Raw genomic sequence first — 27,379 nt, 5'->3', positions numbered from 1 at the left:
CTCGCAGAACGAATGCTGCGCTTGCGTGATTCATAAAAAACGTTATTAAATATTGTAATCAGTTGTCTGGTCAAGAAAATGCCTTTACTGTTAGGTCTAAGCTTAAATTCAGGAGGCGACATCATCGTTAGGAAATTGGGCGGTGTTTTGCTAACTTGGAAGGAAAGTTTGCGATGAATTCATTAAGTTTTCTTCCTTCAATTGTTCTGATTTCACCTCAATAGCTGCTTCAGTCTTTTCACAAGAGGTCTGTGGAAGTGAACGACCAACACAATCAGAATAACAGTATTGACCAATGAGAACATGTGAGAGAAGCTGTGGGTGACAAAAAGAGCAGTTCTGGCTCGTGCGAACGAGATTTGAACGTCGACCTTTCTATATGACACACTGTGATTAGATATAAGGTGTTCATTAGTTCGCATCTTTCTGAGTTGTATGTCCAGTTGGTTCGATCTAGATGTCGCGTGCGATCAAACTCCTCCAATTAGTAGATGTTTTAAAGTATATTTAAAAACTGGTTTTGCTAGGCAAAACACAATCTTAATACGCTGAAAACTGTTATACGCTCTCAAACTCACTCGTGTGAGATCACATGAAAAAATGGGAAAAAGTGACACACGATAAATCTGGCCGTTATCTGATTTTTCAAGGAAATATACATGAAAATCTCGGGTTATGGCTCGAGGAACAACTTCTCGTAATTGAGTGGTCAGATAACGTTTGGCCCAATCCCCCCCCCTCTCGTGAAAAACATAACTTATTAAAGGATATGATATTTTGAAAAAAAGTCGCATCATTTCCGTTATGCACGCCCACCCAGGTTGACCAGACTTGGAAAACTTACTCAGGCCTTACTACGGCACCGTATAAGTCTTAGAAAAAAACCGTACTAAGTCTTGTCAAGTTTCCTACGGCACCGTACTACGGCCGTACTAAGATTTATAAGGTGCCGTGCTAATGCCATATCAAGACAAACAAGGTGCACTAGTAAGGCCGTACCAAGAATAATAAGGTTTTCAAGGTAAAATAATAGCTGGAAAATTGTCGGAAAAGGCTCCAGTCAAGTTGAATAACCCGACTTTTGAGACTTTTCCTGAATGTTCTGGGTGTGTTTCCCTCCTCCTTTCTCATCCGGGCTGGGGACCGGCTGGGGACTGCAGTTACAGAGCAGGGGCCATAAAACAGTAGATCATTATGAAAAATTTTTATAAGTACCTCTCAGGGGGGGGGGGGGGGGGGTTGGTTGGGGGGTTGCAAATCCTATTCACTGGAGGAGGGGTCAAGTCTTTAATGAGGGGGTAGGATCCAAATTGTCACAACCAACTCTCAAAGATTTGCAACAATGTTAATCATAAACCATCAGCAGTACATTAAAGATAAAGTTTTTCCGTTGGCCAACTCGGGTCACCACTTCTTAGTAGTCATACAAGGATCATATATGATTTCATACAAATCATAACGTATTTCTTAGTACGATCCTTGTATGACTACTAGGAAATCACATATGATCCTAGCATGAATACCAAGAATCATACATCTGTTTTTCATACATTTTTTTTACCTTTTATGTTTTTTTTTTATTTTCGTTCGGCAAGTGATCACTTATTTGATTACCGGCAAAAGAACCAAACGTACAATATCATTTGCAAAATTGGGCACTCAATTTTTGAGCATGTCAAAATTGATAACTACGGTTCTGATATTCTCTGAAGCCAGGATATACCTATAAATGCTCATTTATAAGAAACATTTGAAAAATATTTTGCAAATAAGCTCAAATTCGTTTTTCTCAATATATATAAATTGGAAAGTTATTCTTTTAGACCACACAAAGAATCAAATGTGGAATGCAAATGCGATATAAAAAATTTCCTACGTCCCCTGACCACATTATACGTTATTTTGTGGAACCAATCAACGTTTTATGTGTCATATATGACCTTGTATGATTTCCAAGAAATTGTTTCAAAAGAAAATGAAAATTATACAGGCTTTATATGTTTTTGTATGATCCCTGTATGATTTCTAGGAATTACAAATCATATATGCCCTTGTATTAATAGTAGGAATCATATATGACCTTGTATGACTACTATGAATTATGTATGATGAGCAACCAGGGAGACTGAAAAGCAGATTTTTCAATACAAAAATAAAATGAACAGTTACCATATGACAAACTTGGGCAATAAGTGGATGCGGCTGATGAACAATTTTGAAAGCTGTAAAACTTGACGGAAAAAATAGTGTTGCTTTTTAAGTTTTATCATGTTGTTTTTTCCATGATGTCTAACTACTGAAAACGGTAAATGTTAGGTCGGACAAAATAGGAAAAAACTTATTTTGTTGGATCTTTCACTATAAAAAGTCGTCGGAACTATCCCTTCTACTGCTGTCCAGTTTTCGGTACTCGGACAAAAAACTTTATATTGATTTTGGTGTCAATCATGTGCTAGATGATGTTACATTGTGATAAGTTTGATTCAAGAAGTGAGAAACGAATATTATGAAATAAATGTTCTCGGTTCTCGGTATTCAAATTTCAAAAACAAACAATTTTTTGCTCAGACGGAAAAAATCCTCGGTGTCATCAGAAAACGAAAATTTGCGTGAAAGATCAGAAATCTGTCAAAACTCGACGAAAAATTATATTACAAGGAAATCAACCGCAGTGAAAATTCCATTCGAAGGAAGGTTTAATAATCTAATTTCGGTGAAAACATATAAATATTTTTTGCCAAAGAACGGATATTCAAATCTTTAAATTTCAAGAGCTACAATACATTAAAAATGAAAGAACGCTTTCTTTCAATTTTCTACAACTAAGTCTCCGATCAGCAAACTGATATTGAACTGTATTGACTGGTGGACACTTCATCAAACACTTCTGCATTCAGATCAAATTAATTGAAAAAGCCGTTAAGCAGGCTCGTCGAATTTAAATGAATATCAGGGAAGAAAAAAATTTCACTTTCAACCAAGGTTTAGGTCGCAAGCGGAAGGCCGATATATCCAGACCCAGATTAACACACGACGAAGGTGTCGTGCGTTCAAATTTACATAATCTGGTCTGGAAACACGGAAAAACGCACGAAAATCTGGACAGGAACGCATAAAAGGTCTGATGAAAGCACGAAAGTCTGATCCTGAACCAACGAATAGTCTGATGAACGCACGAAAGTCTGATCATGAACGCACGAATAGTCTAGTGAACTCACAAAAGTCTGGACATGAACGCACGAAATTCTGCTGAACCCACGAAAGTCTGGACTCGAACGCACGAGAATCGGTTGAACGCACAAGAGTCGGGTGAAAGCACAAAGTCTTTAGTTAAACGCACGAAAGTCTGGTGAACGCACGAAACTCTGGACATGAACGCACGAAAATCGATTGAACGCACGAAAATTGGGTGATTGCACGAAAGTCTGATCATGAACGCACGATTAGTCTCATAAACGAAGGAAAGTCCGGACATTAACGCACGAAAGTCTGTTGAAAGCACAAACGTCTGGACATGAACGCACGAAAGTCTGGTGAATTCACAAAAATCTGGATATGAACGCATGAAATCTGACGAACGCGCGAAAGTCTTATCATGAACGCGCGTGTAGTCTGATGAACGCACGAAAGTCCGGTAAGCGCACGAAATGGTGATAGCACAATAGTCTGGACATGAACGCACGAAAGTCTGGTGAAAACACAAAATTCTGGACATAAACGCACGAAAGTCTGTTGAAAGCACGGAATTTTGATCATGAACGCACGAAAGTCTGATCATGAAAGCATGAATAACCTGGTGATCGAAAAAAGTCTGGACGTGAACGCACGAAAGTCTGTTGACCGCACAAAAGACTGGACATGAACGCACGAAAATTGATTGAACGCACGAAAGTCGAGTGAACGCACAAACTTCTGGACATGAACGCTCTAAAATTTGATGAACGCACGAAAGTGTGGACATGAATGCACGAAAGTATGGTGAATAAACAAAAGTCTGGACATGCACACACACAAAATTCTGTTGAACGTACGAAAGTCTGGACATGAATGCAGCTGAATGCACGAAAATCTGTTGAACGCACATAAGTCTGGAGAGGAGCTCATGAAATTCTGGTGAACGCAAAATAGCCTGGAAACAAACGCACGAAAATCTGGTGAACAAACGCAAGTCTGATCATGATCGCACGATTAGTCTGCTGAACGCACGAAAGTCTGATTATTAACGCACAAACAGTATGATGAGCGCACGAAAGTCCGGAATTGAACGCCCAAAGTCTGGTGAGCACACCAAAGTCTGATCAAGAATTCACGAATAGTCTGATTAACGCACGAAAGTCTGATCATGAACGCACGAAAGTCTGGTGACAGCACAAAATTCTGATCATGAACGCACGAATAATCTGATGAGAGCACGAAAGTCTGGTGAACGAAACAAAAGTCTGATCATGAACGCACGAACAGTCTGATGAACGCACGAAAATCTGGTGAACGCACAGAAAACTGGACATGGACGCACAGACGTCTGACGAACACACAGAAGTCTGATCATGAACGCATGAATAGTCTGATGAACGCATGAAAGTTTGGATATGAATCCACGAAATTCAGATGAACACATAAATGTCTGGACAGGAACGCACGAAAGTCTGTTGAACGCACAAAATTCCGGAACCGAACGCACGAAAGTCTGTTGAACGAACCAAAATCTGATCACGACCGCACGAATAGTCTGCTGAACACACGAAAGTCTGGTCATGAACACACAAATAGTCTGATGAGCGCACGAAAGTCTGGTGAACGAAACAAAAGTCTGATCATGAACGCGCGAGTAGTCTGATGAACGCACGAAATTCTGATCATGAACGCACGAATAGTCTGGCGGACGCACGAAAGTCTGCACATGAACGCAAGAAAGTCCGGTGTACGCACAACAAAACTGGAAATGGATGCACAGAAGTCTGACGAACACACGGAAGTTTGATCATGAAAGCACGAAAGTCTGCTGACAGCACAAAAGTCTGATCATGAAGGTACGAATAGTCGGCTGAGAGCACGAATGTCAAATCGTGAAAGCTCCGATAGTCTGGTGAGGGCATGAAATTCTGGACATGAAAGCACGAAAGTCTGTGGAATGCGCAAAAGTCTGCACATGAATGCAAGAAAGTCTGTTGAACGCACAAAAAAAGGAACATGGACGCACAGAAGTCTGACGAACACACGGAATTCTGTTCATGAACGCACGAAAGTCTGGTGACAGCACAAAAGTCTGATCATGAAGGCACGAATAGTCGGATGAGAGCACGAATGTCAAATCGTGAACGCTCTGATAGTCTGGTGAAGGCATGAAATTCTGGACATAAACGCACGAAAGTCTGTTGAACGCACAAAAAAGTGAACATGGACGCACAGAAGTCTGACGAACACACGGAATTCTGTTCATGAACGCACGAATAGTCTGATTAACGCATAAAAATCTGGATATGAATCCACGAAATTCAGTTGAACGCATAACAGTCTGGACAGGAACGCATGAAATTCTGTTGAACGAACGAAAGTCTGATCATGAACACACGAATAGTCTGATGAGCGCAGGGAAGTCTGATCATGAACGCAGGAAAGTCTGGTGAACGAAAGAAAAGTCTGATCATGAACGCACGAACAGTCTAATGAACGCACGAACGTCTGGACATGAACGCACAAAATTCTGTTGACCGCTCGAAAGTCTGGAGATAACCTCACGAAAGTCTGGTGAACGCACGAAAGTCTGGTGAACGCACGAAACTCTGGACATGAACGCACGAAAATCGGTTGAACGCACGAAAGTTGGGTGATTGCACGAAAGTCTGATCATGAACGCACGATTAGTCTCATAAACGAAGGAAAGTCCGGACATTAACGCACGAAAGTCTGTTGAAAGCACAAACGTCTGGACATGAACGCACGAAAGTCTGGTGAATTCACAAAAATCTGGATATGAACGCATGAAATCTGACGAACGCGCGAAAGTCTTATCATGAACGCGCGTGTAGTCTGATGAACGCACGAAAGTCCGGTAAGCGCACGAAATGGTGATTGCACAATAGTCTGGACATGAACGCACGAAAGTCTGGTGAAAGCACGGAATTTTGATCATGAACGTACGAAAGTCTGATCATGAAAGCATGAATAACCTGGTGAACGAAAAAAGTCTGGACGTGAACGCACGAAAGTCTGTTGACCGCACAAAAGACTGGACATGAACGCACGAAAATTGATTGAACGCACGAAAGTCGAGTGAACGCACAAACTTCTGGACATGAACGCTCTAAAATTTGATGAACGCACGAAAGTGTGGACATGAATGCACGAAAGTATGGTGAATAAACAAAAGTCTGGACATGCACACACAAAATTCTGTTGAACGTACGAAAGTCTGGACATGAATGCAGCTGAATGCACGAAAATCTGTTGAACGCACATAAGTCTGGAGAGGAGCTCATGAAATTCTGGTGAACGCAAAATAGCCTGGAAACAAACGCACGAAAATCTGGTGAACAAACGCAAGTCTGATCATGATCGCACGATTAGTCTGCTGAACGCACGAAAGTCTGATTATTAACGCACAAACAGTATGATGAGCTCACGAAAGTCCGGAATTGAACGCCCAAAGTCTGGTGAGCACACCAAAGTCTGATCAAGAATTCACGAATAGTCTGATTAACGCACGAAAGTCTGATCATGAACGCACGAAAGTCTGGTGACAGCACAAAATTCTGATCATGAACGCACGAATAATCTGATGAGAGCACGAAAGTCTGGTGAACGAAACAAAAGTCTGATCATGAACGCACGAACAGTCTGATGAACGCACGAAAATCTGGTGAACGCACAGAAAACTGGACATGGACGCACAGACGTCTGACGAACAAACAGAAGTCTGATCATGAACGCATGAATAGTCTGATGAACGCATGAAAGTTTGGATATGAATCCACGAAATTCAGATGAACACATAAATGTCTGGACAGGAACGCACGAAAGTCTGTTGAACGCACAAAATTCCGGAACCGAACGCACGAAAGTCTGTTGAACGAACCAAAATCTGATCACGACCGCACGAATAGTCTGCTGAACACACGAAAGTCTGGTCATGAACACACAAATAGTCTGATGAGCGCACGAAAGTCTGGTGAACGAAACAAAAGTCTGATCATGAACGCGCGAGTAGTCTGATGAACGCACGAAATTCTGATCATGAACGCACGAATAGTCTGGCGGACGCACGAAAGTCGGCACATGAACGCAAGAAAGTCCGGTGTACGCACAAAAAAACTGGAAATGGATGCATAGAAGTCTGACGAACACACGGAAGTTTGATCATGAAAGCACGAAAGTCTGCTGACAGCACAAAAGTCTGATCATGAAGGTACGAATAGTCGGCTGAGAGCACGAATGTCAAATCGTGAAAGCTCCGATAGTCTGGTGAGGGCATGAAATTCTGGACATGAACGCACGAAAGTCTATGGAATGCGCAAAAGTCTGCACATGAATGCAAGAAAGTCTGTTGAACGCACAAAAAAAGGAACATGGACGCACAGAAGTCTGACGAGCACACGGAATTCTGTTCATGAACGCACGAAAGTCTGGTGACAGCACAAAAGTCTGATCATGAAGGCACGAATAGTCGGATGAGAGCACGAATGTCAAATCGTGAACGCTCTGATAGTCTGGTGAAGGCATGAAATTCTGGACATGAACGCACGAAAGTCTGTTGAACGCACAAAAAAGTGAACATGGACGCACAGAAGTCTGACGAACACACGGAATTCTGTTCATGAACGCACGAATAGTCTGATTAACGCACAAAAATCTGGATATGAATCCACGAAATTCAGGTGAACGCATAACAGTCGGGACAGGAACGCATGAAATTCTGTTGAACGAACGAAAGTCTGATCATGAACACACGAATAGTCTGATGAGCGCAGGGAAGTCTGATCATGAACGCAGGAAAGTCTGGTGAACGAAAGAAAAGTCTGATCATGAACGCACGAACAGTCTAATGAACGCACGAACGTCTGGACATGAACGCACAAAATTCTGTTGACCGCTCGAAAGTCTGGAGATAACCTCACGAAAGTCTGGTGAACGCACAAAAGTCTGGACATGGACACACTAAAGTCTGACAAGGGCACGAATGCCTGACCATGAACGCGCGAGTAGTCTGATGAACGCACGAAAATCTGATCATGAACGCACGAATAGTCCGGCGGACGCACGAAAGTCGGGACATGAACACATAAGTCTAATCATGAACTCGCGAAAGACTGGTGAACGCACACAAGTCTGATCATAAAAGCACGAATAGTCTGATTAACGCAGGAAATTCAGATCAGGAACGCACGAATTGTCTGGTGAATGCACGAAAGTCTGGTCAGGAACGCACGAAAGTCTGGTGAACGCACAAAAGTCTGGAAACAAACGCTTTAAAGACTGGTGAACGAACGAAAGTCTGATCATGAATGCACAAATAGTCTGCTGAACGCGCGAAAATCTAGACATAAACGCACGAAAAACTGGTGAATTCACGAAACTCTGGGAATAAACGCACAAAATTCTGGAGAATGCACAAAAGTCTGCTATAAGCACGGAAATCGGGACTTGAACTTACGAATGTCTGGAGAACGCACAAAAAACTGGACAAAAACGCTGGAAAGTCTGGTGGATGCACGAATAGTCTGACGAAAGCAAGAAGGTCTTGTCATGAAAACACGAATAGTCTGGTGAACGCACTAAAGTCTGGACATGAACGCATAAAAGAGGTGAACAAACGTAAGTCTGGACATGAACACTCAAAAGTCTGGTGAACGCACAAAAGTCTGGATATGAACGCATGAATAATCTGATGAACGCACGAAAGCCTGATATGAACCCTTAAAAGACTGTTGAGCGCACGAAGGGTTGGACATGAACGCATTAAAATCTGTTGAACGAACGAAAGTCTGGACCTGATCGCACGAAAATCGGTTGAAGGCACGAAAATTGTATGCATGCGCAAAAGTCTGGACATAAACGCACGAAAGTCTGGTGAACACACGAAAGTCTGATCATGAAAGCGCCAATATTCTGATGAAAGCACGGAAGTCTGGACATGAACGCAAAAAAGTCTGTTGAACGCACGAAATTCCGTTGAACGCACGAAAGTTGGTCGAACGCACAAAATTCTGGACATGAACGAACGAAAGTCTGGTGAACGCACGAAAGACTGAACTTGAACTCATGAAATTCTGGTGAACGCACGAAAGTCTGCACATGAACACTTGAAAATCTGGTGAACTAACGAAAGTCTGCTTATGAACGCACGAATAGTCTGATGAAAGCACGAAAGTCTTATAATGAAACCACGAAAGTCTGGTGAACGCAAGAAACTCTGGTGAACGCACAAAAGTCTAGATATGAACGCACGAATAGTCTGATGAACGCACGGAATTCTGGACATAAACGCAGGAAAGTCTGGTGAACGCACGAAAAGCTGACCATGAACGCACGAATAGTTTGATGAGCGCACGAAATTCTGGACATGAATGCGCAAAATTCTGGTGAACGCACAAAAGTTTGGACTTGAACGCACGAATGTCTGGTGAACGCACAAAGTTGCATCATTAACGCACGAATAGTCTGTTGTACGCATGAAAGTCAGGTCAAGAAAACACGAAAGACTGTTGAACGCACGGAAGTCTGGATATGAACGCACAAAAATCAGTTGAACACACAAAAGTCTGCTGAACACACAAAAATCTGGACTTCAATGCACGAAAACCGGTTGACTAACGAATGTCTGGTGAACGCACAAAAGTCTGGACAAAAACACTGGAAAGTCTGGTGAAAGCGCGAATAGTCTGATGAAAGCACAAAAATCTTATCATGAAAGCACGAATAGACTGGTGAACGCCTAAAAGTCTGGACATGAACGCATAAAACTGGTGACCGCACGGAAGTCTGGACATGAGCTCACAAAAGTCTGGTGAACGCACAAAAGTCTGGATATGAACGCATGAATACTCTTATGAACGCACGAAAGCCTGAAATGAACCCTTAAAAGGTTGTGGAGCGCACGAAAGGTTGGACATGAACGCACTAAAATCTGTTGAACGAAAGAAAGTCTGGACCTGATCGCACGAAAATCGGTTGAAGGCACGAAAGTTGTATGAACGCGCAAAAGTCTGATCATGAACGCACCAATATTCTGATGAAAGCACGGAAATTTGGACATGAACGCAAAAAAGTCCTTTGAACTCACGAAAGTCTGGACATGAACGCACTAAAGTCTGTTGAACGCACGAAATTCCGTTGAACGCACTAAAGTTGCTCGAACGCACAAAATTCTGGACATGAACGAACGAAAGTCTGGTGAACGCATGAAAGACTGGACTTGAACGCATGAGCATGAAAATCTGGTGAACTAACGAATATCTGCTTATGAACGCACGAATAGTCTGATGAAAGCACGAAAGTCTTATCATGAACCCACGAAAGTCTAGTGAACGCAAGAAAGTCTGGATATATACGCACGAAAGTCTGGTAAAAGCACAAAAGTCTAGATATGTACGCACGAATAGTCTGATGAACGCACGAAAGTCTGGACATAAACGCAGGAAAGTCTGGTGAACGCACGAAAAGCTGACCATGAACGCACGAATAGTCTGATAAGCGCACGAAAGTCTGGACATTAATGCGCGAAAGTCTGGTGAAGGCACAAAAGTTTGGACATGAACGCACGAATGTCTGTTGAACGCACGAAGTCGGATCATTAACGAACGAATAGTCTGTTGTACGCATGAAAGTCAGGTCAAGAAAACACGAAAGACTGTTGAACGCACGGAAGTCTGGATATGAACGCACAAAAATCAGTTGAACACACAAAAGTCGGCTGAACACACAAAAATCTGGACTTCAACGCACGAAAACCGGTTGACTAACGAATGTCTGGTGAACGCACAAAAGTCTGGAAAAAACACTGGAAAGTCTGGTGAAAGCGCGAATAGTCTGATGAAAGCACAAACATCTTATCATGAAAGCACGAATAGTCTGGTGAACGCACTAAAGTCTGTTGAACGCCTAAAAGTCTGGACATGAACGCATAAAACTGGTGACCGCACGGAAGTCTGGACATGAGCTCACAAAAGTCTGGTGAACGCACAAAAGTCTGGACATGAACGCATGAATACTCTGATGAACGCACGAAAGCCTGAAATGAACCCTTAAAAGGTTGTGGAGCGCACGAAAGGTTGGACATGAACGCACTAAAATCTGTTGAACGAAAGAAAGTCTGGACCTGATCGCACGAAAATCGGTTGAAGGCACGAAAGTTGTATGAACGCGCAAAAGTCTGATCATGAACGAACCAATATTCTGATGAAAGCACGGAAGTTTGGACATGAACGCAAAAAAGTCCTTTGAACTCACGAAAGTCTGGACATGAACGCACTAAAGTCTGTTGAACGCACGAAATTCCGTTGAACGCACTAAAGTTGCTCAAACGCACAAAATTCTGGACATGAACGAACGAAAGTCTGGTGAACGCATGAAAGACTGGACTTGAACGCATGAAAATCTGGTGAACTAACGAATATCTGCTTATGAACGCACGAATAGTCTGATGAAAGCATGAAAGTCTTATCATGAACCCACGAAAGTCTAGTGAACGCAAGAAAGTCTGGATAAATACGCACGAAAGTCTGGTGAAAGCACAAAAGTCTAGATATGAACCCACGAATAGTCTGATGAGCGCAAGAAAGTCTGGACATAAACGCAGGAAAGTCTGGTGAACGCACGAAAAGCTGACCATGAACTCACGAATAGTCTGATGAGCGCACGAAAGTCTGGACATGATTGCACGAAAGTCTGGTGAAGGCACAAAAGTTTGGACATGAACGCACGAATGTCTGTTGAACGCACGAAGTCGGATCATTAACGCACGAATAGTCTGTTGTACGCATGAAAGTCTGGTCAAGAAAACACGAAAGACTGTCAAGAAAACACGAAAGAAAACACGAACGCACGGAAGTCTGGATATGAACGCACAAAAATCAGTTGAACACACAAAAGTCGGCATAACACACAAAAATCTGGACTTCAACGCACGAAAATCGGTTGAACGCACGGAAGTCTGGACATAGGCACTTTCCGTCTTGGACGGTCTGGACATAGGTACTTTCCGTCTGGGACGGTTTGGACATATCGACTTTCCGTCAGGCACCTCAACTTGGGAATTCTTCAAATTTGAATACCGAACAAATAACTGCCGATTAATGATAAGAAAACACCACTTATGAAAAAAAAGACACAAGAAACATTTCATCAGACAGCAATTTTACTGGCAAAATTTCATGGATAAAAAATTGCTTTTCTCTAAACAATTCTAGACAAAGAAACTCACAAAAGAAATAAAATAAAGCTGCATAATAAAACAAAACCGGCTGAATTCCGATACAAACGCTCATGTTGCCCGGGTCGAGGTTTGGCGGTGAATTTTCGTAAGAAATGCGGTGAAATGCGGTGAAAAAAAAAATTTTCACCGCGTATTTCTTACATCTTTTTGCGGTGAATGCGGTGAATCGCGGTGAATTATTTATTTTCACCGCGTTCTCAATATTCTTACAAAATGTATCGTCCCCACAGGGGTTCGAATCTCAGACCTCCTGCATGCCTTCAGCTGCTTATTCCACTGCGCCAACTGTCACTTACTACCTTGCCATTTCTCGTGAATTTAAATCAGATTGATTAAACGTTGGAAAGCAAATGCGGTGAATTTTTGTAAGAAATGCGGTGAAATGTGGTGAATTATTTTTTTTCACCGCATCTAGCGGTGAAAAACAATAATTCACCGCTTGAGAGAAAGCGGTGAATTATTTTTTTTCACCGCATTCATCGCATTCACCGCATTTCTTACATTAATTTGCCATAATAATCTATGCGGTGAATTTTTGTAAGAAATGCGGTGAATTGGGTGGTGAATTTTTGTAAGAAATGCGGTAAAAAGCGGTGAATTATTTTTTTTCACCGCATTCACCGCAATCACCGCATTTCTTACGAAAATTCACCGCATTCACCGCATTTCTTACGAAAATTTACCCAAAAACCTCGACCCGGGTGCAGATGCAATGACTGTTTTTATTCAAAAAAAAACAAAGCAGCTGATGTCATTAGTGCGTCAGATTTGACAAAAGTGAGTTATTTTGTAAACCCTTTACGAACTAATGTAGCATGATCCTGACTTAATTAGTTGAATCTAATCTACTGAGCTGGACACTAGGAATGGTTGGGAGCAATCGATTCAGAGAATAATACATGTCGTTGACGTCGACCCTCAGTCCGTCTTCGACTTATTAGTAACCAGGCGCCAAAAGCTGCAGAACGACAATTCTGGAAGCTTTCACACCTTAGTTATTTTCATTATTTGAAGAGTTTTCCGAAAAGTTTTCCTTAATTCAAAGAAACACATGTAACCAACTTTCTTTCGGTTAGAAAAAAACAGTGAAGATCAATTTAACTACACATCATGAAAAATTTTGTAGTTAATTTTATTGATGATTTGCTCGTCAAGGAGTATTATAGAATTGAAAGATAAAAGGTTCAATAACGGCAAAAATTAAGTGTTCTCGACAGACGTCAAAACCAACCTGATGTGAACAAACGATATAGCAAATTCACACTATTTAATCACACTGGAAAACTGTAACTAGAATGCAAGAAACAAAAAGCTTCTACCAGAAGAGAACAACTATCGTCCCGGTCATTGTTATTTTCTAAGACTACAAAAAAAAACAACTACGAGACTACGGTCACTACATTTCGTCCATCGCGGTTCAATTGAAAATCTATATATTAATTCTAACTCGAATGCTATACCACCATGTTTAAGCGCCTATCTTCACATGTTTTTGGGTCCCTTAAACATGCAGCCTAGCGTAATGCATGTATCCTATACCACCATGTTTAAGCGCCAATCTTCACATGTTTTAACGGTCCTTAAACATGCAGCGTGTTCTGTGGCTTGGTTTTATGTGTGTGCGTGCGTGTGTCCGTGAGCATGCATGCGTATGTGTGTGCGTGTATGTGTGTGTATGTGTGTGTGCTCTTTTCGGTTTTGGGACGTTCAATTCGTTTTCGAACGTTTGATTAGTTTTCGAACGTTTGCTTGCCTTTCAAACGTTCAATTTGTTTTCGAACGTTCTTTTTACTTGACCGCTTACGTCTATGTGACTCTGTGTGTGTGTGTGTGTGTGTGTGTGTGTGTGTGTGTGTGTGTGTGTGTGTGTGTGTGTTTGTGACCTTCAACTGATAAAAATTAACTGACGTTAACCATGACTTGGAGTAAAAAAACTGAATTTTATCCTTGTGCGTTTGTGTGTGAACCTGTTTGCGCGCGCGTGTGTGTGTGTATGTAAGTGTGTTTGCGTGCAAGCGTGTGAGACCTTGAGATTTTGACATTTAACTGAGGTTAACCGTTACATTGAGTTGCTTTAATGCAATACTGATTGTTCTTTCTAAATATTATCATTCCTTTTTGCATATCCCAGATGGCCAACGATTTGGTAAGCATCCATTGGTGATTAAAATTATATAGGGCGGGCAGGTCTTAACTGGTCTAAAGGTTTGTGAGGTTTTGCTCAGATTTTTTTCATTGTCTCAGACCCTTATCCTGAAATTCAGTTATCCTCCTGACTTTTCTTCGCTAAAAGTTTTCTTCGCTTTTCTTGGCTAAAACGTTCTTTGCTTTTCTTCGTTAATGATAACTTTCAGAAATGACTGCTCTACCAATAAAAGGACTGCAGGAAAGCTTTAAAGCTGAGATCACTAAATTTGAGCAGCAAATTATCGTTGCTGTTGAGCGGTTGCAGACGGCATTGAATTATTCTGTCTATAAAACGAAAAGCCAAGAGTCTGACAGAAAGAAACTCAAAAAGTTGAGCAGGGCCTTAGAAAGTGCCCCGAAATAGATAGATTGAGAACAACTATCAAAAAGACCTTTTTTGCTCACTTTCCTCACTTTCTTTTGTCATTTTCTTTTCTCACTTCTCTTCTCGCTTTCTTTTCTCACTTTCTTTTCTCACTTTCTCTTCTCACTTTCTCTGCTCACTTTCTTTTCTCACTTTCCTCTCTCACTATCTTTTCTAACTTTTTTTCTCACTTTTTTCTCACTTTCTCTTCTCACTTTCTTTTCTCACTTTCTTTTCTCACTTTCTTTTCTCACTTTCTTTTCTCACTTTCTTTTTCTCACTTTGTTTTTCTCAGTTTGATTTTTTCACTTTCTTTTTCTCACTTTCTTTTCTCACTTTTTTTCTCACTTCCTTTTCTCATTTTCTTTTCTCATTTTTCCTCCCTTTTTTCTCACTTTCTTTTCTCACTTTCTTTTCTCACTTTCTTTCTCACTTTCTTTTCTCACTTTCTTTTCTCTTTTTCCTTTCTCACTTTCTTTTCTCTTTTTCTTTTCTTTTTCTTTTTCTTTTCTCTCTTTTCTCTTTGTTCCTCACTTTCTTTTCTCACTTTCTTTTCTCACTTTCTTTTCTCCATTTCTTTTCTCCATTTCTTTTCTCACTTTCTGTTCTCACTTTCTTTTCTCACTTTCTTTTCTCACTTTCTTTTCTCACTTTCTTTTCTCACTTTCTTTTCTCTTTTTCTTTTCTCTTTCTTTTCTCACTTTATTTTCTCACTTTCTTTTCTCTTTTTCTTTTCTCACTTTCTTTGCTCACTTTCTTTGCTCACTTTCATTTCTCTTTTTCTTTTCTCTTTCTTTTCTCATTTTATTTTCTCACTTTCTTTTCTCTTTTTCTTTTCTCACTTTCTTTTCTCACTTTTTTTTCTCTTTTTGTTTTTTCTCTCTCTTTTTTCGTTTTTTTCTCACTTTCTTTTCTCACTTTCTTTTCACTTTTTCTTTTCTTTTCTCTTTCTTTTCTCACTTTCTTTTCTCGTTTTTCCTCACTTTTCTTTTCTCACTTTTTTTCCCTTTTTTCCTCACTTTCTTTTCTCACTTTCTTTTCTCAATTTCTCTTCTCACTTTCTTTTCTCACTTTCTTTTCTCACTTTCTTTTCTCACTTTCTTTTGTCAATTTTTTTTCTTTTTTTCCTCACTTTCTTTTCTCATTTTCTTTTCTCCTTTTCTTTTCTCACTTTCTTTTCTCACTTTCTTTTCTCACTTTCTTTTCTCACTTTCTTTTCTCACTTTCTTTTCTCATTTTCTTTTCTCACTTTCTTTTCTCACTTTCTTTTCTCACTTTCTTTTCTCGCTTTCTTTTCTCACTTTCTTTTCTCACTTTCTTTGCTCACTTTCTGTTCTCTTTTTCTTTTCTCTTTTTCTTTTCTCTTTTTCTTTTCTCTTTTTCTTTTCTCTTTTTCTTTTCTCACTTTCTTTGCTCACTTTCTTTGCTCACTTTCTTTTCTTTTTCTTTTCTCTTTTTCTTTTCTCACCTTCTTTTCTCACTTTCTTTTCTCTTTTTCTTTTTTCTTTCTTTTCTCACTTTATTTTCTCACTTTCTTTTCTCTTTTTCTTTTCTCACTTTCTTTTCTCACCTTCTTTTCTCTTTTTGCTTTTTCTCTCTCTTTTTTCGTTTTTTTCTCACTTTCTTTTCTCACTTTCTTTTTTGTTTTTCTTTTCTTTTCTCTTTCTTTTCTCACTTTCTTTTCTCGTTTTTCCTCACTTTCTTTTCTCACTTTTTTCCCTTTTTTCCTCACTTTCTTTTCTCACTTTCTTTTCTCAATTTCTCTTCTCACTTTCTTTTCTCACTTTCTTTTCTCACTTTCTTTTCTCACTTTCTTTTGTCAATTTTTTTTTCTTTTTTTCCTCACTTTCTTTTCTCATTTTCTTTTCTCCTTTTCTTTTCTCACTTTCTTTTCTCACTTTCTTTTCTCACTTTCTTTTCTTACTTTCTTTTCTCACTTTCTTTTCTCATTTTCTTTTCTCACTTTCTTTTCTCACTTTCTTTTCTCACTTTCTTTTCTCACTTTCTTTTCTCACTTTCTTTTCTCACTTTCTTTGCTTACTTTCTTTGCTTACTTTCTTTTCTTTTTCTTTTCTCTTTTTCTTTTCTCACCTTCTTTTCTCACTTTCTTTTCTCTTTTTCTTTTCTCAGTTTTTTTTCTCACCTTCTTTCCTCACTTTCGTTTCTCATTTTCTTTTCTCACTTTCTTTTCTCACTTTCTTTGCCCACTTTCTTTTCTCACTTTCTTTTCTAACTTTCTTTGCTCACTTTCTTTTCTCACTTTCTTTTCTCTTTTTCTTTTCTCAGTTTTTTTTCTCACCTTCTTTCCTCACTTTCGTTTCTCATTTTCTTTTCTCACTTTCTTTTCTCACTTTCTTTGCCCACTTTCTTTTCTCACTTTCTTTTCTAACTTTCTTTGCTCACTTTCTTTGCTCACTTTCTTTTCTCACTTTCTTTGCTCACTTTCTGTTCTCTTTTTCTTTTCTCTTTTTCTTTTCTCTTTTTCTTTTCTCTTTTTCTTTTCTCTTTTTCTTTTCTCACTTTCTTTGCTCACTTTCTTTGCTTACTTTCTTTTCTTTTTCTTTTCTCTTTTTCTTTTCTCACCTTCTTTTCTCACTTTCTTTTCTCTTTTTCTTTTCTCAGTTTTTTTTCTCACCTTCTTTCCTCACTTTCGTTTCTCATTTTCTTTTCTCACTTTCTTTTCTCACTTTCTTTGCCCACTTTCTTTTCTCACTTTCTTTTCTAACTTTCTTTGCTCACTTTCTTTTCTCACTTTCTTTTCTCTTTTTCTTTTCTCTTTTTCTTTTTTCACTCTCTTTTTTCGTTTTTTTCTCACTCTTTTCTCACTTTTTTTCTCACTTTTTTTCTCACTTTCTTTTCTCACTTTCTTTTCTCATTTTTTCTTCATTTTTTCTCACTTTCTTTTCTCACCTTCTTTCCTCGCTTTCGTTTCTCACTTTGTTTTCTCACTTTTTTCACTTTTTTTTCTCACTTTCTTTTCTCACTTTCTTTTCTCACTTTCTTTGCTCACTTTCTTTTCTCACTTTCTTTTCTCTTTTTCTTTTCTCTTTTTCTTTTTTCGCTCTCTTTTTTCGTTTTTTTCTCACTCTTTTCTCACTTTCTTTTCTCACTTTCTTTTCTCATTTTTTCTTCATTTTTTCTCACTTTCTTTTCTCACCTTCTTTCCTCGCTTTCGTTTCTCATTTTCTTTTCTCACTTTCTTTTCTCACTTTCTTTTCTCACTCTCTATGTGACACTGTTTGTGTGTGTGTGTGTGTGTGTGTGTGTGTGTGTGTGTTTGTGACCTTCAACTGATAAAATTTAGCTGACGTTAACCATGACTTGGAGTAAAAAAAACTGAATTTTATCCTTGCGCGTTTGTGTGTGAACCTGTTTGCGCGCGCGTGTGTGTGTATGTAAGTGTGTTTGCGTGCACGCGTGTGAGACCTTGAGATTTTGACATTTAACTGAGGTTAACCGTTACATTGAGTTGCTTTAATGCAATACTGATTGTTCTTTCTAAATATTATCATTCCTTTTTGCATATCCCAGATGGCCAACGATTTGGTAAGCATCCATTGGTGATTAAAATTATATAGGGCGGGCAGGTCTTAACTGGTCTAAAGGTTTGTGAGGTTTTGCTCAGATTTTTTTCATTGTCTCAGACCCTTATCCTGAAATTTAGTTATCCTGACTTTTCTTCGCTAAAAGTTTTCTTCGCTTTTCTTGGATATAACGTTCTTTGCTTTTCTTCGTTAAAGATAACTTTCAGAAATGACTGCTCTACCAATAAAAGGACTGCAGCAAAGCTTTAAAGCTGAGATCACTAAATTTGAGCAGCAAATTATGGTTGCTGTTGAGTGGTTGCAGACGGCATTGAATTATTCTGTCTATAAAACGAAAAGCCAAGAGTCTGACAGAAAAAAACTCAAAAAGTTGAGCAGGGCCTTAGAGAGTGCCCCAAAATAGATAGATTGAGAGCAACTATCAAAAAGACCTTTTTTGCTCACTTTCCTCACTTTCTTTTGTCATTTTCTTTTCTCACTTCTCTTCTCACTTTCTTTTCTCACTTTCTTTTCTCACTTTCTCTTCTCACTTTCTCTGCTCACTTTCGTTTCTCACTTTCCTCTCTCACTATCTTTTCTAATTTTTTTTCTCACTTTTTTTTCTCACTTTCTTTTCTCACTTTCTTTTCTCACTTTTTTCTCACTTTCTCTTCTCACTTTCTTTTCTCACTTTCTTTTCTCACTTTCTTTTCTCACTTTCTTTTCTCACTTTCTTTTTCTCACTTTGTTTTTCTCAGTTTGATTTTTTTCACTTTCTTTTTCTCACTTTCTTTTCTCACTTTTTTTCTCACTTCCTTTTCTCATTTTCTTTTCTCATTTTTTCCTCCTTTTTTCTCACTTTCTTTTCTCACTTTCTTTTCTCACTTTCTTTCTCACTTTCCTTTCTCACTTTCTTTTCTCACTTTCCTTTCTCACTTTCTTTTCTCTTTTTCTTTTCTTTTCTCTCTTTTCTCTTTGTTCCTCACTTTCTTTTCTCACTTTCTTTTCTCACTTTCTTTTCTCACTTTCTTTTCTCCATTTCTTTTCTCCATTTCTTTTCTCACTTTCTTTTCTCACTTTCTTTTCTCACTTTCTTTTCTCACTTTCTTTTCTCACTTTCTTTGCTCACTTTCTTTTCTCACTTTCTTTGCTCACTTTCTGTTCCCTTTTTCTGTTCTCTTTTTCTTTTCTCTTTTTATTTTCTCACTTTCTTTGCTCACTTTCTTTGCTCACTTTCTTTTCTCCTTTTCTTTTCTCACTTTCTTTTCTCACTTTCTTTTCTCTATTTCTTTTTTCACTCTCTTTTTTCGTTTTTTTCTCACTTTCTTTTCTCACTTTCTTTTCTCTTTTTTTTCTTTTCTCTTTCTTTTCTCACTTTCTTTTCTCTTTTTTCCTCACTTTCTTTTCTCACTTTTTTTCTTTTTTTCCTCACTTTCTTTTCTCACTTTCTTTTCTCACTTTCTTTTCTCACTTTCTTTTCTCTTTTTCTTTTCTTTTCTCTTTCTTTTCTCACTTTCTTTTCTCTTTTTTTCCTCACTTTCCTTTCTCACTTTTTTTCTTTTTTTTCCTCACTTTCTTTTCTCACTTTCTTTTCTCACTTTCTTTTCTCACTTTCTTTTCTCTCTTTTTTTTTCTCACTTTCTTTTCTCACTTTCTCTTCTCACTTTCTTTTCTCTCTTTCTTTTCTCACTTTCTTTTCTCACTTTCTTTTGTCAATTTTTTTTCTTTTTTTTTCTCACTTTCTTTTCTCATTTTCTTTTCTCCTTTTCTTTTCTCACTTTCTTTTCTCACTTTCTTTTCTCACTTTCTTTTCTCACTTTCTTTTCTCACTTTCTTTTCTCATTTTCTTTTCTCACTTTCTTTTCTCACTTTCTTTTCTCACTTTCTTTTCTCACTTTCTTTTCTCACTTTCTTTTCTCACTTTCTTTGCTCACTTTCTGTTCTCTTTTTCTTTTCTCTTTTTCTTTTCTCTTTTTCTTTTCTCTTTTTCTTTTCTCTTTTTCTTTTCTCACTTTCTTTGCTCACTTTCTTTGCTCACTTTCTTTTCTTTTTCTTTTCTCTTTTTCTTTTCTCACCTTCTTTTCTCACTTTCTTTTCTCTTTTTCTATTTTCTCAGTTTCTTTTCTCACCTTCTTTCCTCACTTTCGTTTCTCATTTTCTTTTCTCACTTTCTTCTCTCACTTTCTTTGCCCACTTTCTTTTCTCACTTTCTTTTCTAACTTTCTTTGCTCACTTTCTTTTCTCACTTTCTTTTCTCTTTTTCTTTTCTCTTTTTCTTTTTTCACTCTCTTTTTTCGTTTTTTTCTCACTCTTTTCTCACTTTTTTTCTCACTTTTTTTCTCACTTTCTTTTCTCACTTTCTTTTCTCATTTTTTCTTCATTTTTTCTCACTTTCTTTTCTCACCTTCTTTCCTCGCTTTCGTTTCTCACTTTGTTTTCTCACTTTTTTCACTTTTTTTCTCACTTTCTTTTCTCACTTTCTTTTCTCACTTTCTTTGCTCACTTTCTTTTCTCACTTTCTTTTCTCTTTTTCTTTTCTCTTTTTCTTTTTTCACTCTCTTTTTTCGTTTTTTTCTCACTCTTTTATCACTTTTTTTCTCACTTTTTTTCTCACTTTCTTTTCTCACTTTCTTTTCTCATTTTTTCTTCATTTTTTCTGACTTTCTTTTCTCACCTTCTTTCCTCGCTTTCGTTTCTCATTTTCTTTTCTCACTTTCTTTTCTCACTTTCTTTTCTCACTTTCTTTTCTCTTTTTTTCCTCGCTTTCTTTTCTCGCTTTCTTTTCTCGCTTTCTTTTCTCACTTTCTTTTCTCGCTTTCTTTTCTCACTTTCTTTTCTCATTTTCTTTTCTCACTTTCTTTTCTCTTTTCCTTTTCCACTTTCTTTTCTCACTTTCTTTTCTCTTTTTTCCTCGCTTTTTTTCTCGCTTTCTTTTCTCGCTTTCTTTTCTCACTTTCTTTTCTCATTTTCTTTTCTCACTTTCCTTTCTCATTTTCTTTTTTCTTTTTCTTTTCTGTTTTTCTTTTCTCTATTTCTTTTCTCTTTTTCTTTTTTCTCTTCTCACTTTCTTTTCTCTTTTTCTTGTCTCGTTTTTTTCTCACTTTCTTTTCTGATTTTCTTTCCTCACTTTCTTTTCTCACTTTCTTTCATCCCTTTTTTCTCACTTTTCTCACTTTCTTTTCTCCCTTTCTTCTATCACTTTCTTTTCTCACTTTACTCACTTTCTTTCCTCATTTTCTTTTCTCATTTTTGCTCCCTTTTTCTCACTTTCTTTTCTCACTTTCTTTTCTCACTTTCTTTTCTCACTTTCTTTTCTCACTTTCTTTTCTCACTTTCTTTTCTCACTTTCTTTTCTCACTTTTTTTCTCATTTTCTATTCTCACTTTCTTTTCTCACTTTTTTCCATCACTTTTTTCCCTCACTTTCTTTTCTCACTTTACTCACTTTCTTTTCTCATTTTCTTTTTTCATTTTTCTCCATTTTTTCTCACTTTCTTTTCTCACTTTCTTTTCTCACTTTCTTTTCTCGCTTTCTTTTCTCAATTTCTGTTCTCACTTTCTTTTCTCACTTTCTTTTCTCACTTTCTTTTCTCTTTTCTTTTCTCACTTTGTTTTCTCTTTTTCTTGTCTCGTTTTTTTTCTCACTTTCTTTTCTCATTTTCTTTTCTCCTTTTTTCACTTTCTTTTCTCACTTTCTTTTCTAACTTTCTTTTCTCCCTTTTTTTCTCACTTTTCTCACTTTCTTTTCTCACTTTCTTTTCTCACTTTACTCTCTTTTCTCGTTTTCTTTTCTGATTTTTTTCCTCCCTTTTTTCTCACTTTCCTTTCTCACTTTCTTTCCTCACTATCTTTTCTCACTTTCTTTTCTCACTTTTTCTCACTTTCTTTGCTCACTTTCTTTTCTAATTTTCTTTTCTCACTTTCTTTTCTCACTTTTTAAGCACGAATTTAAGATTACGTCGTATGTGACGACGTCATCTATTGTAATATATTTTTAATGTTCACCTCCAACTATGATGGAGGTAGATTGGCCAAGTCCTTCACTTGGACACGTTTGGAATTTTCATCTCCAGCTTTCGCGCTCCCAGTTGGTCGGCACTTGCAGCACATGTAATCCCCTCGGGGCTTTCAGCTGTAAGTGCCGCAGCTCTTTTGAGTATGGGGGAGATGAATCGTTCATTCGTGTTTGGGTGTTGGACTTGGATTTTATAGGTAATTTGGCAGTATAAAATGTGATCTCGAAAGATGCGATTTTTTTCGAAAAATTAGGATTTTATTCTCATCCGATCTTCGCCTGTTTTACCGCACCTTAAACATGTAGATTAATGTTTTATATGAGTTGCGCTCTGCCATCATGTAGAAGTTCGTTAGCGGTCTTAGCGGTACTTAAATATGCAAGATAGCTCAGCCAATTAAGTCTTTATCAAAAAATTGGTGTTACTTGGTGTAATATACTAAACAAAACACATCGGTAACGTAACGTAATACCTGTGGCTGTTGAACGAGGGGCATGGCTTACAGCTCGAGCTGGTACGAAAAAATCTCAGTTTTAAACCTATTCTTTTAAATGATTTTCTTGCGATGTTTTTGCGGGCCTGCTAGTACTAATTAAAATGATGACTGTGGGACCGGGACTTCAGAAAGATCTTTTCGGCTATGTGCTAGTAATATTAGTAATTTCTTTTCTGCGTAATCGCAGCGGCACAACATTAGGCTACAGCGGCCTGTTTTCTGCTGTCCTTTTTTCTTATTATTCCCCACATTTAAGACATTTAAGACCCGTTTTTTTCATGAGCAGTATTGCTCTTTTTTGGTGACTATAGCCACTTTTTTTGCGTCTGAAACTTTCACGTGGTACCATCATTGCAGCCAACATTGGTCAGGTATGGTCATCTTGAAGCTATGGTTAAATAAGAGCTCATCTTTACACAGACAAGTTCACGGAGGCAGGGGATTGAACTCTCAATCATTGTTGCGAACTTTCAAGCCCATTTTTTTATTTAATCAGACTATGATTTGATTTTTTCGATTTTTTAACCGATTTAGGGCAATTTAGGAAAATTATGCGGGACTATGATTCAATGGCAGTCCGATTAAGGTTCGAATTAAGGCGTGCACGTCAGAATTTTCGCGAATATGATTCGTTGATGCTAGATCATGAGTTGAAATAGTGCGACCAAAAAGTTTGGTCCAGACCGTGTACTTATCGTCTGGGAGGGGTACCCCCCCCCCCAGATAAAAAATAGTCGAATCATATTTCGACCACCTCACCTCGGGGAGTCACACACCTTACCTCTCTGAAATGGTCCATGCAGAAAGAATTCTCTTGTAACAACTAATCACAGAAACTTTCGATGAGATGACAGATAAAACCGACGACGAAATTATTTGAATTTAAGGAGTCAGCAAGAATTCAAATCCTTACAACTGCAGCTTTAGAGTGCAACCTCACACATGAACACCATCACCATCAAAAAACACAGAATAATATTAAAATGGCTCCTCCCTTTGATGCGTTGGAAGGCCTTCGCCTAATGCAACAAGCTAATAACGTTTGGCGCGATTGTGTTGCAATCTTGATTGAAATAATTTCCAAAAATTTGAGTCGTGATTTTAGAGAGCAGTTAAAATTTCGTGTCAGTAGTGGTCGGTCATCAGGAAGAAATTTTGGACACAAAATCAGCTCAACACAAATTTTGATGCAAAACTTCTTGTTGAGTACAAAGACAGTGTATTAATAGTCTACAGATGATTAAGCCCAGGATCAACAGCCAGCAGTAAGAACAAAAGACCACGAGAAAACGGGAAAACACTGGACATAATTGTTTTGAAAACCCTCATGTCTCAGAGTTTTCTCTCAGAAGCCAAAAAACCCAGAGATCAAAAACAATCTCACCAGCAGAACCCAGTCAACAGAGTTGACTGCAAATTACCTCCCAAAGACATAAAGATCCAACACAAAAAAAGGGGAAGGTGACAAAAAGAAGTCCTCTTCCAGCAATTCAAATCAGCTCCACAGATTTTCATCAGAAACGATTTGCCTTTAAAAATACCTGATTATTTATTTTTAGGCTAGTTTGTTATCAATCGATTCAATGCTAAAAAGAAAACTGTACCAAATTCAAACTTAATGTATATCTATATAGCTTTTGAAACTAGTCAAACCAACAGGCAAACTTGGAAAGGCAAAAATATTAAAGACGAAATTGGTAAAAGTTCAGGACGGTGAAGTTCAAATTGTGGTAGTTAAGGTTTTTAAAGTTCAGGTGGGTCAACTTCAATTAAATCAAGTTGAAGTGTTCAAGGCAGGTTATTCGGATAAACCAACATTTTTCAGCGCAAGCATTAACTATAGTATTTAAAAGTGGAAAACATGTTACCAGTAGTTCAGAAAAAAGCTGTAACATTCGCTAGCCTAAAGCTGGACAGTTTTTCAAGTTTTCTCTCTCCTTCAACCGAAAAAAAAACAATTGTGTACATCCATGGACGATTGAAAACGTTGGCCATATAACCCTAACGGGTAATTTCTTGCTTGGACTTCGTGACAATTTTCAATTAGTGAAGCACCAATCAGAGAGGCTCTTGAAAAATTACGCATGGAGTAATATTAAATGACAGGGATCTATCTTCGACAAACCTTTAGTATATCCTAAGGACTGTCTTTTATCAGGACTCTAATCACTAATTGCAATCCCTGCATGCAACAGGACGGCAAAACCCTCGTCATAAAAAGAGGGTATAGCAAGAAAAAAAGTTGTTTCTTCTCTTTTATCCACAAGTGCTGGCACGGACCATCCTGAACCGTTGAGCAGATGAAAAAGTACCGAAAAATAGCAATAGACTTTACAGTATCTTTTGGAATGTGTCATATAAAAACATGCTTCAGAAAAAATCCGTCAGACTGTTCATATATTTAAACTGCAAAAGCTGTTTCAAGAAAAAAAATGGACGCTGTAAAACGCTGTAAAATTTAACGCTGTTTGCTCGAAAAAGATACAGCAACAATTCAAAGACTCTTATTGCAATTCAACTAGAAAATGAACGTGCCCAAATGAACGCTCAATGCTGCATCGTTGAAACCATCTTAAAAGGACTTCAAGACTGACCCCGGGCAATGCACTCAAGAGCATGAGAAAATTCGACATAATAAGGCGTTAGTCGAAATGTTTGTAAAATTATATTGTCAATGTTCAGCCGATATAAAAAATCACATCAGCAGTGAACACATATAACGTTTTCATGCTTATGTTTCATTTTTTTCTTAACAAGAGCATCAACGGCGACGGTGAAGACAACAAAAAGAGACAGATAGTTATTTGAATAATCAAAAACAAAAATCAAAACGGAAAATCTGGACCCAAACAACTTTTGCTGATCTTTGCAAGTCAAAAAAATTGAAGAAACAGCGTTAAGGTTTCGATGTATTATCGTTTCACCACGATCATGAAGGCCAAGATAGGATGCAGAAAGCAACTTTTTAGCCTTCATTTTCCTGGAGCCAACAAAATTCAATTCAGGAAGCTCTGTTCAATGAATGGAGTAAAAAAACACTGCGTGGTTTGACCGAAAAACACAATTTTAGCTTATGTTTTTAAACATTCAGAAACAATTGTTTTGCTTTAATCTTCAAATCGTCTGCAGTGTAAAAAATGTAAGTCTTAAAGCATTCACGGCAATTATAATAACCGAAAAAATTTCGCGGCGCAAAAAAGAATCGTAAATTTTGAATGCAGTTTTCATACTCGAATAAAATATTAATCCAATTGTTTGAGATCTGATGTAAGAACTGCATCATCTCCCGAAAAATTTATGGCCGCATTTTTAACCATTCAAAGTAAATGAATTTTTGGAAATAGCACACCTTTCCCTCCCACTGAAAAAAATTGGCTGAAATTTGATCACATGATGCGGCGTTTGCCTGAAAAAAATCGTAAATTTTTATATATATTATCACACACACGCACATACACACACATAAACACACACACACATGCACATACACACGTACACACAAACACACACACACAAACACACATACAAATACACACACACAAACACACACACACGCACACAAACAAATACACAAATACATATCTTGTACGCAAAAAATTTGCTTACCGTCGCGATTGGCATCGAAAACGCTGTCATGCTGGCTGTTCATTTATTGTTCATAAGGTGTCGCTATCAAATAGGGAACCATGCACACAGTATAAGTAATTGCTATCAATCCGAAGGCTTTCTTCAATGAAAATTCAAATTTCGTTCAGAACTGTGTCCTTTTTTGCCACCCAACAATAATGTCTTTTCTCTAATCATCATTTTTGTGAACACACACGCTTGGATTCTACTTATGCTCCGATAGCCTTTTGCATAACCTAATAATGAGCATTATTCATCTATTCATATAATACTCAGAAAAAGATGAAAAGTCATCAATTACCTAGGTTCATAAAAAGCATAGGGTATGGGGTTATGGGGGGGGGGGGGCGGGGGCAAGATGAGATCCTGGAACCAAAGAAGGTGGAGACCAGACGATAATCAACAATTTTTAACAAATTTTAAACATATTCCCTAACCTAAGATCTCTAAAGCTATTTTTTGCACGAATAAAATTTTCTCAATATTTTGACTTCTTGAGAGGGTAAAATGTACAATTTGTACTTTGAGTCTAAATATTTCGGTTAAAAATATATTATGAGAAGAACAGTTATATTTCAATAGCACCATTACGATGCTTCTGACCTAAGCATGTGTTGCAGACATCAAGTATAATTTACGCAACCGGGTAGAGTTTTTGTCAAAAAATAAAAAGAATTAGCGGTGAATAGCGGTAAAATTTCGTGTCAGTGGTTGGTCATCAGAAAGAAAATTTGGA

At 38.0% G+C, this 27,379-nt stretch overlaps 1 long non-coding RNA gene across 1 annotated transcript; it reads right to left on the bottom strand.

The window, feature by feature from the left end:
* Positions 1-83: 83 nt before the first annotated feature.
* On the bottom strand, positions 84-26,696 carry LOC142346061 (uncharacterized). The gene is made up of 3 exons (XR_012759383.1): positions 26,623-26,696; positions 26,407-26,422; positions 84-453 (listed from the first exon to the last, which is right to left on the bottom strand). It is a non-coding gene; the product is annotated as an uncharacterized LOC142346061 (long non-coding RNA).
* Positions 26,697-27,379: the final 683 nt, after the last annotated feature.

Source organism: Convolutriloba macropyga, chromosome 9, assembly GCF_964194025.1.
Source record: "Convolutriloba macropyga chromosome 9, txConMacr16.3, whole genome shotgun sequence".
In the NCBI taxonomy this organism is placed as follows: Eukaryota; Metazoa; Xenacoelomorpha; order Acoela; family Convolutidae; genus Convolutriloba; species Convolutriloba macropyga.
The sequence above is the reverse complement of the archived record's forward strand: the minus strand, read 5'-3'. Positions and strand labels throughout refer to the sequence as shown.